The sequence below is a fragment of the Aulonocara stuartgranti genome (assembly GCF_965226115.1).
Source record: "Aulonocara stuartgranti genome assembly, chromosome: 6".
NCBI classification, from domain to species: Eukaryota; Metazoa; Chordata; class Actinopteri; order Cichliformes; family Cichlidae; genus Aulonocara; species Aulonocara stuartgranti.
Genome location: NC_138944.1, coordinates 30,302,867 through 30,316,932, shown reverse-complemented (window position 1 = coordinate 30,316,932; position 14,066 = coordinate 30,302,867). Strand labels below are relative to the sequence as shown.

General features: G+C 42.1%; 1 protein-coding gene across 4 annotated transcripts in view; it reads left to right on the top strand.

Annotated features, from left to right (window-relative positions):
- Positions 1-14,066, top strand: part of grin2ab (glutamate receptor, ionotropic, N-methyl D-aspartate 2A, b) — a 131,693-nt gene that overhangs the window by 68,072 nt on the left and 49,555 nt on the right. The window lies entirely within an intron of this gene.

Genomic DNA, 14,066 nt, shown 5'->3' with positions numbered 1-14,066 from the left:
GCTGAAACGATTAGGGAGATAAAAGTTAACTTAATTAAAAAAATATCCATGAGGAATATGTTAATTAAGCCACAATGAAGTCTACTATGAAAAAACAAAAGATAATTAAAAATTTCTGCTCATGAGAAGTTGACGATATAGCTTAAAAATGATATCACAACATTTCAGGGAAATTTGAAATGACGATATTTCTGATGATACAGAACACAAACATACTAAGATTGCAGCTTGCAGGCAGCAGCATTTGTTAGTGCAAACAACATGAAGAGCATTTTCCATCCTTTGTTTCCAACGAGCTGCTGTCGTAGATGACAGACTGCCTAATTCAAAGTGTGAATCTACTAAACAAGGTGCCAGCAGCAGCAGCATTATAGTGTAACGGTAGTGACACAGCATTATATCCATTGATACAACATAAGTCAAACACAAGCTCAAAAGTGGCGTCATTAGCGTTTTTCCCATAAAAAAAAATTATGTAAAATTGTGACATAACTGCACATAAGACTAGTGTAAAGATAACTAAAATAACCTTCTCCTCATCAGGAGCTTATTTTCTACCTGGGCTGTTGTATGTTGAGTTGAGCATTTTAGCCAGCTGCTTAAAGCCGTCCTATATCTCCATTAAGCCGCATCAGTACTTTCTATCCATCGTTTCCTTTTCCTGTCATAAGGAGTCCAACTAGTGAGTGCTTCAGTGATGCTCAGTGAAGTCATTTGTTTAGTTTTGGGCTGCACATCAACAGCTGCTATAGTCTCCTTCTCATGTGCCTTCATAGCCTTGTTTGTACTTGACGGTGTGTTTGTTGCCTAAAGTGATTAAAATCTAATGGTCATTGGAGTGTGACACACAGATTTCATTTTCAGACATAACTGACATATACACATATATATATGTATGTATGTTGTTGTTTTCACACTTGACTGAAGCTGATTTCTGGGCTAATTTAACCAACTGTCAGTGCGCCTCAGGGTGGCTGTGGCTACAATGTAGCTTGCCATCACCAGTGTGTGAATGTGTACATGAATGGGTGGATGACTGGATGTGTAAAGCGTTTTGGGGTCCTTTGGGACTAGTAAAGCGCTATACAAACACAGGTCATTTACATTATCACCGTGCTCTGTGAGGGTAAGTCTAGCAAATGGTTTCCTGCTGAATTTTCTTAAAATGACCTATTATCCCTGTCAGGGCCAATCATAGTAGGTGCAGCCCACACTAAAAGTGTTGTTCTAAAATATGAAAAAGAAAAAAAAAGGACAATATGTGTGAGTTCAAAAAGAGTACAGATAAGCGAGGAAGTCATGTTAGTCAGGGTAGGCAGTGGGATTTGTTTTTCTATTTTTATCCAACTAAACTTGAGTGAGTATCCATGTTATTTTTTATTAGATGTTCCCAGCCAGTCAATAATTCACACTAGCAACCTTTGAGTCATAGTCCCACTTCTCTGACCTCCATACAGAGCTCTGACTCACTTCACATAATATGATGTTTCAGTATCCAAATCAGGAAAATGTGCTGCAGGAAAAAAAAAAAAAAGCCTTCAAACGCTTTTTAGACAGCTTTCAACAACCTCGCTATTAATCCCTTATGATAATTATACTTGAATATATTTTGCAATACTTCAAACAGTTTCCGCCATATTACACTGGAAGGAGAGCTTGCGTGTTTTACGTAGTCATTTCTTATCCTGTTTACTGTCATTTTTTTAAGCTGCTGCCCTTGAACTATTAAGAATACCTCGCTTTAAGAGTGTGAACTGCAAGCATTTGATGAGGCAAAGATAAAGAAGCGCAGCGGCGTGGCCATAGATGGATTAAAAGAAAGAAGAGTTTTGTTTGTGTTTCTGAGGTGATGCCCACTTTGGCAAGTCAAACTCCCTTCACTGCTCTGTTCTGCTCTGCTCTGCTCTACTCTGCGTGGGTTGTTGCTGTATAAATAACACTCTCAGAGCAGATCAGAGAGAGAGAAAGAGAAAGAGAGAGGATGAGGGAGGCTGTAACAGCAGAGAAAGAGATGGTGAGGGAGATTTGGGCGGGGGGGGGGCTTGAATGTTGGAGGGGCTACAGCAAGCGAGATGGTGAGAGAAAGACAGAGAAACAGTTGATCAGAGTCGTTTTAGTGTTCAAGAGGAAAAGAGAGCAAAGAGAACAGTACTGCAGAGAGAGAGGGAGAGATGGAGGAGATTGAGAGCGCTTGTAGAATAATTGAACCATATATGGTAACAGTTAAGTATGAGGTGATCTGAAAAGATGAGAGAGAGAGAAAGAACAAGTGTGAGAGAGAAATGGATGTGAAGATGTACAGTACGAACCCTTCAGAGAGAAAGAGAGGGAGAGTTTTGTGTGTGTGTGTTTGTGTGTTTGTGATCTCATGAGATGGACTGTCTTAGGCGGTGCTTGTGTGACACCATCAGCGTTAGTCACGGTGAAGATGATTAATAGTGTAAAGATACTGCAGCAGCTCATCACTGCCAAACAGCAGATCTTTAATCATTTGGTTACATACACAACAGCTAATTCTGCCATTTTTTCCCCATGTTCGAGTCACTAACGCGATGAACAGATACCGCACGTTTACAGTGAGACACACGTCACAGTAGTTTTTGCAGATTCGTTCCTAAAGATGAAATAAATGACAGTTATACAATTTGTGTAGGCGTTTTATAGAAATAACACCTTCCTAAATCTTTGGGGGGGTTTAAAATAAAAAGAAACGTTAATTAATGGACGAACTTGTGAAGTTAAATGAATGTTTTTTGCCACAGTAAGCCGTTAAAAACCATTCTTACGTCACCCTATGGATGACAAAACCTCTCCCTCTACCCTTCACATGATCCCTAAATAATTAAGTGGCCATTGTCACAGTGACAGTAATTAAATTCAGTCGGGTCACATAGCTTTTCTCTCACAAAATGTTAAATATGTTCTCGGGGTGTGTGTGTCCATCAAAGTGGTTTTTACCCGAAGCAGGTGGACTTTTTTTCACATCTTTGCAATCCGAGTGTTGTTGTTTAGTTTTTTTCACATTAACGCTGAAAAAGCAAGAAATGAAAAACGTTGAACTTCAGGTACGTGTGCTCGTCACTGTCAATTTACCCAGCTGTCCTAGTGGATGAGGAAGGAGGCAAATATGACACAGATCAATGGTCACATCCTGCAAGTACAAGTGCCAAACAAGTGTGAAGGAGAAATTAACACTGCTGCTCTATGAGTGTCCGTATCTGTAGTAAATGGCACCACCACACAGCCACAATATTCACACGGAGGAACATTTTGTTAGCTGTGGATCTACCTGTACAAATACCTTTGTGGATATTCTGTATCATAGCAAAGAAAGCTGCTCCGCTACACCTCCAAAGTGCTGCCAAGTGCTCCCAGCTGGTCAAACGGTTTGTCTCCAGTTGCTTTGGTCGACACTGCCTGTTAAACTGAATAGCCCAGGGACCAGATACAAACTTTTTATATTCAAATCTATCCATTCTCTTAAGTGCATATCCAATTTAGGGTCGCAGGGGGGTATCCCAGCCAAAACAGAGTGTAACTTTGACAGGTCTCCAGTCTATCAAAGGGGTCACATTTGCACCTACAGCCGATTTACAATCACCATTGACCTGACATACATGTATGTGGGAGCAAGCTTGAAATTCTGCAGAGGAACATGCAAACTAAACACAAAAGGGATTCTAACCCAGGACTTTGTTGCTGTGCACCCCTAATATTGTCATAAACTGAAATACAACAAACTGGAAGTGAAGCAGGAAATCCAGTTCATCATAATGTCATTAATTCTCTGTCAGGTTTCTTTTCAAACTCATGCATACGGATGTTTGTAAAGAAAAAAAATTGAACACTAGGTAAGCATCGCAAACATTCAGGGTACAAGTAGGCTTGTTTTTTGTTTTTTGTTTTTGTTTTTTGCTTTTTTTTTGTTGGGGGTTGGGGCTTAAATGTAGTGAATGGATGATAACAAAAGATAAACTCAGTGCAAAGCAGGAAGCAAACCAGTTTCTCTGATGGCAGACGTGACTGATTCCATCTCCACCCTTTCAACTTCCAATGCGGACTTTCTCGCTTTTTAAAAGAGGTCTCTCTCTCTCTCTCTGCAGCTAGTGCATGAAGGCACAGACACCAAAGGGCACCTTCATGTATCTCTGTGACACCAGCAACATGTGTCAGGAAAGCAGTATTTACTGCCCGGGTTTTGTATTCTCCCATATAAATCTATTAAACCTTTCTGTCTTACAAACACCGCAGCATGCGTGTTCAGCAGAATTTTTCCAAAATCACTATCTATTAACACTGCAGTTAATATGCATGTTGTGAAATCCTGCATTGAACTAATAACTAAAAGAAGTTTTATTCAGAGCCGAAAAAAATTACCAGCATTGGAAAGCATTAACCATTTGTTAACTCTTTAACTTTAATGCTTAGATTTCTGCCAAATATGTTACGACAGATTCATTATGTGTACTGTACATGGACCAATCCGGTTGTTCAGTGATGACGCGACGAATCCTACTTCCGGGTCTAAAGTAGTCTGCGTTTAATATGGCTTTTGTGTTGTTAACATGTTTAATGTTATGTATTTTCTTCTATTTGATCTCAAAAAGCTCCTAAAACAGTCAGTGATCACTGTTGACCTCCCTCGGCTTTTATTACCGCTAATCATTTATTTAAGCTCAGTTTTTAAAACCTTAGGATGTAACTACAGCCCAGCCCATGCAGCAGTATATGAATGACTAACCTCGTATTGTGGATGGATTATCTCAGTTGTTCTCCTGGCTGAAGTTTGGTCCTTTTACAGCATCCTGCCATGCGATTACATTTGTTCCTGACCACCGAGAACACTCACATTAACTTTTATCGAGTGGAAAAAAAGTTAGCTTGTTTATATTATGCTAACATAGCTGTGTCGCTAGCGGTCACGTAGCACATCATTATATACCAGCTAGCCCAACTTCAGTAACCCTACAAACGTCACTGCTGTTTAGTTTTCTGTCTTCATTTATGCTGGAAGTGATAGCAGAGCTGTACGTTTTAATTTGTTTCCAAAACCCCGCAGTCAGGACATGCTATATTGTATTTAGATAGAAGCTAGCGAGCTAACTCCCTGCTAACTTCTAACTCCGTTAAATGTCATAAATTCCGTTTTCATGGATGCCTTGATGTTAAACTCAATTGTTACACCTGGTAGAGGAGAAGGCTGATCATTTTATTAAAGATGAAATACTTTAGACAGTTTTTCAACTCTCAGTAATGCCATAGTGATCGTTTGATATATGGACCTGCAGCGGAGTTTAGACCCAGACACGGCTAGTGACGTCAGACTGAACAACCGGATTGTTATTGCGTGCATAGTGCCCCCCCCCCCCCGGCCCATTCTGCCAGTAAAGTTCCTGTATTATTTAGTGATTTTCCTCCATGCGTTTAACATAAGCATTTGGAACATCAGGCGACGTCTCATTTAGTCGATCTACACAAACAAGGTGTTGTCTTTCTGGTGGTGTTTTCTCAGTGGTGTAATTCTCCATTGCACCACACAACCATGGGTGAGGGAAAGTTCTCCAGCTGAAAAAATCTTTTTGATATCAGAGGTCAGAGAAGAATGGCCAAACAAGATAACAGGAAGACAGAAGTACCTCAAATAACACTTTGTATCAACCAAGATATGCAGAAGGGCGTCTCTGAACACACAACACACTGAAGCAGATGGGCTACAGCAGCAGGAGACCACACCATGTGTTCCTCCTGTCAGCTAAGAACAGTAGGCAACAATTCACATGGGCTCACCAGAACTGGACAATAGGAAGTTTTACAAGCACTGCTCATTCCCTTGACTCTCAGTTTCTTTTACATTCAGATGGTAGGGTCCCAATTTTTTGTGCTGTTTGAGCCATTAGTACCAATTTAGCATCGCTTTAAACACCACAGTCCAACTGTTGACCATGTCCATCCCTTTATGTACCCATCTTCTAATGACTGCTTCCAGCAGGATAGCACACCATATCACAAAGTTCAAATCATCTCCAACATGTTCTTGAACATGACAGTGAGTTCAAATGGCCTCCATACTTAATGCTGTAGACCACTTTTGGGATGTGATGTAACGGAAGATTCAAATTATGGATGCGCAACCAACAACTCTGCAGCAATCTTTGTGACGCTGTCATGTCAACATGAACAAAAATCTCAGAGGAATGTTTCCGGCAGCTTGTTGAATCTTTGCCATGAAGAATTAAAGCAGTTCTAGAGGCAAAAGCAAGGTGTACCTATTAAAGTGTCCAGCGAGTGCAATGTACTTCATAGATTGTCAACTAATTATCTTGGGTTTGCAAATTCCCCGTCTATCTTATGTACATCCTCCTTTAAATGTATTCTGCATGTACCTAATTACACGACACATGAGTCTGTTCAGTGTAATAAATCCAAACACAAAGGTAGCTGACATAATAGATGATATTATTGATGTATAGATAGACAAAAAAAATAACTTTAATTGTGAATTGTAATAATGCTTTTGTTTATATATATAAAAACTTGTTTGGAGGAAATCATTTCTATTAAATGTGAACATGTGAATTCGTAAACAAAATTAAAGCGTTATTAATTGTACCCCGGCTGTGTGTGAGCAATATGGAACAACATGGCCTACCTCGCTGCAGCACTTTAATGATGGCCAGAGGTGTTGCTGGGCTAGCTGATTGTGATGCATCCTAGAACACTGTTCTGCAGACCAGTGCTAATCAAGTGTTATTGGTACGAGGCTACATAGCAGAGGACTTGAATCAAAGTAGTGTGCGAGAGGCCTACATCACTAAGGCCGGTTAATGATGGCCAGCGGTGCTACAAGCCTGGCACATCCTAAAAGATTGCAATGCAGAGCAGCACACTGCAGATGCTTGCATCACAAGTCTGGCAGGGGTTATGTAGATTATTTTAGGCACTCTTCACATTTTATTAGTTTTACTCCAAGATGTTGAAATAGTAGTCCACACATGTGTGGACTGGAGGTTCATTCTTGAACTCAGAGAACGACTCGTGCTACAAAAGCTTTTTGGGAGCGCTGTCTGACAGCCTTTCTGTCTTGTCTACATTTTTTATCAATGTGGGAAAAACAACAGGGGAACAAGCAACTCCAAAATCATCTGATAATAGCAATCCAGCTTGAAGTGACACCACTATAATCTCAATAATGGCGTTCCTGTGTAGCAGCCAGCAGATTGTCATTACACATGTACTGGAGGGAGGGAGATTTTTGACCTCAAAACAAGCATCATTCTTTAGGTGCAAATGTCTCTTTTCTGCTGCTGGGCTGAATTTTTGGGAGTCTCACTGGAATATTTAGCTTTTTTTTTCCTTTCTTTTTCTTTTTGGCAGACCAGAAGCGAACTGGACATTTTACATCACTCCTATCAGCAGAGATTCTTTATGCTGTATGAATGATCTGGGAAATTACAGCCTGAGCAAATCTAATCCGATTTGAACAGTGCAGTTTGAGCAGTCTGGCTTTCTTTTTTTTTTCTTTTTTCTTTTTTTTTCTGCTGGGGCCAAGTCCGTCTTAGTGCATGTAAATACTGGCAGATTGGCGCTAGGCGAGGCTAATGCAGGTGCCAAGTGGAGTGTTAAGTGCTCGCCATGTGATGCGGGCCTATGGCTCCTGTTGCTGTTATGAGAGAGTCTCGTTCTCAGTCTCGCCCGGTTGCTGCTAATTGCCTTAATTGAGAAAGTGACCTACATCTGAGAGAGGCTTTTGGTGGATCAGCAGAACAGCTGGCGGACCTGCAGAGGGAGGGCGGGGTGATGAAACGAATGAGGGAGAAATTTGGAGAGACGGGAGAAAAAAAATCTGGGTAGCCTGACTCTCGTGTTTAAATATACTTGATAAAGCATGAACATTCCTAAAATTGTTTAAGGTTATTTTTACTGTTGTTTTGTGGTTACACACATTGTGATTTATGGATCCAATTAGGCAACGAGGAGCCACCAAGGTAAATTTAGCCATTGGCTTTATCAAGGGCGGAAAGTGGAAATGATAAAGTAAGGTGCAAAGAGGACCGGGAGGAGGAGGAGGCTGAAAGTGACATCATGCTTTTAGAGCAGAGGCCGGCCCTCAGGCCAGCGCTGAATACACTCCTAACAGTCTTGTGTACTTCCCTTAAACTGAATTATTCAGCACCCGCCTGATGGAGAGACTGGCTGTGACCGTGTGTGTGTGTCTGCATGTCTGGCTCCTGCATTGTGCATGCGCGTATGGGCGTGAGCACGTGAATTCATTTGTTGAGAGAGAGAAATGTAAGTTTGGTGTGCATTTGTCTGAACTTTTCTTTATTTGTGTGCTAGAAGGAGTGTAGGAGAGAGAGGCTGCTCAGAGCCACTGAATGGGCTCGCAATGTGTGGGTGGCTGCTCACTTTTACGTGCATGTGGCGAAGTGCGCACACACGTCTGTCAAGTCTGTTGAAGTAAATGTGTATTTTCTGTCTTCGGCTACTTTTTTGCTCGTATTTAAAAAAAAAAAAACCTAACTAAATTGTAGTCAATCAGTCCTCTTTGTCCCCTCTGTCTCACCACACTGTGTGTCAGTGTTCCCTGCCTGATCCGCTCGCACACACACACACCAATATGAACACTCATGCTAAAACGCACCGTCTCCCTCGCTCTGTGTTTTGGATTTCAAGCTGCAGTTCTCTTCTGTGTGTGTGTGCGTGTGTGTGTGTGTGTGTGCCCCCATTTCTTGTTTATGTGTGTGTTCTTGTGTGGTCTGTGTGAATTTTCTTTCAGTGTGTATGTGTGTTTTTGCCAGTGTGTGTGTGTGGACAGTGAGTGTTGGGGTTTGATCCTGTGCTAATGATCTCCCAGTGGCTCAAACTTCTGTAAAGTGTGTTGAGCAGGAAGGGAGAAAGAGGGAGACACAGAGAGAGGGGAGAGGGAGGACATGGGTGGGTGGGGGGTGGTGATAGTGCCTGATCATCATCATAGTTGTCATCACTCCCCCTCCCATGCCAGTTCCCAATACACTCTCACCATTTTTTAAGAGTAACTCTCAAGGAGCAGGAGCAGCCACGAAGGCAAAGCCTGCATGCGTTGAGAGTTGCAGCATCAAACCGGTTGACAGAAGGATGTAAGCAGGGGTGGATGGAGAGACAGATGGATATAGAGAGCCAGCGTGTGATGTGTGTGTCACACTCGTGCTCTGCTCAGCACACGCATGCACATTAGGAAGCATCATCTGCAGACAAGTCAGATATTAGAAGTGAGGCTTTTCCTCTTGTTTCTTTTTTCACTGGATGTCACATGGAAGGGGTTTTCTTGCATATCTCACTCTCTCCTTCTTTCTGTTTGTCAGTCTCTCTAACTCTCTCTCTCACTGCTCCCCTCCCCTCCCCTCCGCTCTGCCTGTCAACCCTCTGCTCATCTTCCTGCTTACATGGACTGTAATGTACTTTTGTTTTCTGAATGTGTTAGCACTTCCTCTGCTTCCTCCCCATCCTCCAAGTCTCGCCTTACCTTCTCCTGCACTCCCTCCCCATCTGGAAAAGATCTGTCTCACTAATAGGAGGCCTGGTAAATTAGCCCTTCTATCCTTCCTCTCTCTCTGTCTTTCTCTCTCTCTCTCTCCCACATGCTCGTTCACACCCACAGATACGAACACAAAAGTACAGATTTGCCCCCATTTGTGTGTCTGTCTGTTTATCTCCAGCTTGGGTACTGGCTAATAGGGCGTAGTAGGTAATGGCAGCCATAGCCTATTATCTCTGCTCTGCTGTCTAACAGCCACTGGCTTTAAGCATCTGCCATGTAGCTGCTCGTACTCCCCCAGTGGACACTTAATAACTTAGCACATACACTAATAGACAACACACACATGTACAATCTTACCCCATACTGACGCACAGCAGAGATAATATACACACTGCCAAAAGTCATTTGTGCATGTGTGAGTTTATCCGTGCACGTGTGTGTGTGTGTGTGTGTGTGTGTGTGTGTGTGCGGTTATCACCACATCTAAAGCACCATGCCCTGGCATTTGGTATGCTCTCTTTTCCTTAGGAGCAGTGCCTGCCTTTAATTAGTAAAGGAAATAGATTTGCTTATCTGATCTTCAACATATTGGCCACACACACACACACACACACACACACACACACACACACACACACACACACACACACACACGTGTGCACTCACATCTGCCTGCATGCACTCAGCCACAGCAAATCCACATCAAACCATTAACACAGTGGTGGAATGCCCAAATACATTGTGTGTTCAGGCATGTGTGTGTGTGTTTGTGTGTGTCAGTGTGTGTGCAAGAATGTGCTAGGGCGAAATGAATCTGCTCCCATCTGTAGACTAGCCATTGATTTGCCATGGTAACAGTGGCTGGTGACTGTCGTGTGAACAAAAGCGATGAGAACAAGTGGCTGGATTGGAAGGGCACTGAGAAAGGAGACGAGGGGAGCTGGGGAATCGAGGAGGCCGGTGGTGGCATTAAACAGGCACAAGTGGACTCACACTGGGACAAATTCAACAGAGGCCACAAGACGGAGGAGTAATGCTCGCTAGCCTGTTGCTGGCTTAACTAAATGTAGCAACAAGATTTTTATGTGTGCATTTCACAAAGGGAGAGTGGGTGCACAATAGAGTTGTGGGAGTGTTTTTGGAATAAAAAGGCTTACACAAACCTGAGTAAGGCTTATATATAATGAATGAATCCCCCTTCAGCTACCGTTTTTCTTTCCTCTGCAGAATTAGTGATTTGTCTAAGCCCCCCCCCCTCCACACACACTCCTTTCCCCGCAAACAATCTTCGCAAAACGCCTTCGCCGCTTTCTAACATTTGCTCCCAGAATCAGCCCTGCGCCCAACTGACAAGCCCCGGGGGCATCTGTGTCATTGTATAAACTTATACTGTGGTATTTAGTAGATATAATGCCGCTGCTGTCATAAATTCACTTAAGCAACACTAGTCTATTGTAATTTTAACCAAAATGTGGATAAACCAGTGTTTTAATATTCAGCAGGGCCTGAAGCGCTTCTCTAAATGCAGGAATACTAACACTCTTTGAATTGTCTAATTAATCTTCTGGCTCGCGGTATTCCTACATCAGCCAGATTTGTTTGCGTTGCAGTGATTCTGGACAAGTGACCCCGACAATGACTGACCATCCGGTTCCCATACCTGCGGCACCAACGTGCTCCGGCGATCAGTGCTGCGGTAGTCGGCCAGGATGGGCTGACTCAAAGCTTGCTGCCATTTTTACACCAGGCCTAAGGTTTCTAAAGTCCAACGGAGTCACCGTCAGTAGGCTGGAAGAGAGAGAAAGAGAGAGAAAGTAGGATTTTTTTCACCCCCCCCCCCCCAAGGCACTCCAGCTATAAATATCAAACTGGCAATTCTTTGATTTACCAATGAAGGCTGCCAAAGGAGGGAGGAGGATGCAGGGTCTTGCTCAGTTCTCGAGCTGCTTTAAATTCATTCACCAATGGGGGAAGAGAGGAACCGAGGGAGGAATAGGGTTGGCTTTGTCATTTATTTTCCATGTAGAGGGATGAAATAACGTTAACATCTCTTTCTCTCTGAAGCTCTATAAGTCAAGCACTTATTACTCAAACAGCCGTGGCCACACACGCACACACGGGCACACACGCACACACACGCAGACCATATATAAACAGGCATCGCATTCGTTTTCCTGCCACACATATGCTTGCGTGTTTGTGGTTGTCACAGCCTGGACAGACACTTTGGTTTTAATAAAGCAGAGGCCTTTGAATACTCTGGCAGATCCTGCTGTAATCTCTCCTAAACAGGTGTTGTGATTAACCTCTGCCGTGAGCAGGATTCTGACACTTGGATAGGCAGGGCCAACCATACACACAACCATCAGCTACCACTCTGGAGACAGATTTAACCAGCAGTGCTTGGCAAGCGCTCGTCCGCCCTCCAGTACAATGGGCTTTGTTGTACTTGTGCTCGAAATGAATTTTCCGTGGCTGTGCCAAAAAAAATTACATTATTTCTTTACATTATTCTCATTGACTTTTTGCACGCTGATGCAGCAACATATGTGATGGAGTCAGCACTGCAGAGTGCATCTTGATTTATCGGGGACAGCTGATGGATTATTTCTGTGAGCACACGCGATATATTTAAAGTCTAAAAGGCACAAACTCTTGTGTGCGTGCAGAATTTATCACCGGATTACAATAAGTTTTGTTTTCGAGGCCTTTTCGTTTGTGTAATTCTGTGTTTTTTAATGTGCTTTGTTTTTCTGAAGCCCCTTCGTGCCAGCAATAGGAATAAAGTGTCACCATTACGATCAGTGTCAAATTACTCGATCATGAGTAAACACAAACAAAAGGATTACATTTGGGGGATATGACTCAGTTAGCTTTGCAGTCACAATTCTGAATTATATGCATCCTCAGAACATCTGCATTCAAAAGTTTTGCTAATTGGATCCAAATCTTGTAAGAGCCTGTTTGTGTTTCACAGTCCTAACCTAAAAAGCAGGCTGTTTCAGTTGCACACATTTACTTCGTATCAGACAAAAAGAAAACCTTTTTTTTTACTCTTCACACTGTAAGTTCAGTGAAATCCAGCTTCAAAAAGAAATTATTTAACCAGCCTTTTTTATGTAGTAATATTCCTTATTAATATTTGCAATAATGATTCTTCAATTAATACAAATCATCGCCAAAAAACAAACTTTGACAAACTCAGGCACACATCTCAGATGTCAGAGCTGGAGTGCAGTGTTACAACAGAAACATTGTAAATAAAAGCTGGTGTTGATGGCAGAGTGGAGAAGAGATATCTTACCTGATTTAATCATCCGGATTTGCTCTGGCACGTTAAGAGGAGTGTGACACCGGATTACTAACTCACTAATCTGCTAATCTCATCGTGCATTAATAACTGATAATTTGTTTTTGCTTCACAGAGATTCCCAACAAAACTGTAAAAAAACAAACAAAAAAAACCCAACTCACAGACATGTTCGCAGGAGAGGAATGCATTACACGAGTGTGATGGATTACAATACGTTCTTCAACGCTGCAGCGTGTCCGCGAGCTGTTTTTAATGGATTTTTGGAAAACGAATGTGAGTTTATGACTTCTCTGAGATAATGAAGGTAAACCTGCAGCAGATGGGTGTATTAACTGTTGACTAAAGCAAATACATCAGTGGGTTCAAAGTTTTGGTGACTGGGGCAAAAATAAATAAATTACACTGAAATGACAGCAGAAGTCTGAGAGGTAAATTACTTCTCTCTACATGTAAAAAATAAAAAATGACACACTTGCACATTTGCATATGTAACAGTTTTAAATTAAATGATGCTCAACACAAACTTACACTTTAACACCTGTGAATATTGCATTTAATGGTTTACTTTGAATTCATCTGACTTCATAAAGTTCAATTTCGAATTGGGGATTTAAAATGTCATATTTATAAGCATTAAAATGTTCCAAAACTTGACAAACATGAGCAGAAACAAACAGGAGGAAAGTTTTACTGGCTTTGTAATTATAATGATGAATTAAATGCGTCCTAAAAACATCCATATTTAAAGGTTTTGCTAAATATATCAAAATCTTTCTAGTTGTGTGTTTAAAAGGGGTTTAAAATTTTTATATAAGCATGAAATATTCCAAAACTATATATATTATATATATTTTTTTCATTATATATATATTTTTAATACTTCAAGTCAAATTAATACAGTAAGAAAATGTCCATCCATCCATCTTCTTCCACTTTATCCGGGGCCGAGTCGCAGGGGAAGCAGCCTAAGCAGAGAAGCCCAGACCTCCCTCTCCCCAGCCACCTCCTCTAGCTTATCTGGGGGAACACCAAGGTGTTCCCAGGCCAGCCGAGAAATAATCTCTCCAGCGTGTCCTGGGTCGGCCTCCTCCCGGTGGGACATGCCCGGAACACCTCACCCAGGAGGTATCCTCGTCAGATTCCCGAACCACCTCAGCCGGCTCCTTTCGATGTGGAGGAGCAGCAGCTCTACTCTGAGCCCCTCCCGGATGGCTGAACCTCTCACCCTATCTCTAA